The sequence below is a fragment of the Myotis davidii genome, unplaced genomic scaffold (assembly GCF_000327345.1).
Source record: "Myotis davidii unplaced genomic scaffold, ASM32734v1 scaffold128, whole genome shotgun sequence".
Taxonomy (NCBI): Eukaryota; Metazoa; Chordata; class Mammalia; order Chiroptera; family Vespertilionidae; genus Myotis; species Myotis davidii.
In genome coordinates, this window is record NW_006299719.1 from 1,504,270 (window position 1) to 1,504,602 (window position 333).

Consider the following 333-nt stretch of genomic DNA (forward strand, 5'->3'; position numbering starts at 1 on the left):
AGCGTGCACAAGTATCTTGAGATGGAGCATGTTCACCATAAGCTTACCGAAGTATTCAGCAGCACTTTTCTTCAAAATAAAGTAATGAAGTAAAACCTCCCACAAATGCTCTTTTTTTTTGACACGAAATTCAACATTTTTAAGTGTAAAAATATCTATGATGTTAACACCTTCAGCAAATTTGACATATGAAGTTTTGAAGCTTGTTGTCAATACAATAAAATGACATACATATCAAATCGCATATATATCAACAAATGTGTAACTCCATCTATTGAAAAAAATCCGCATTATTAACCAGTACACCTGGTAGTAGGTGCTATGAAATGCAAT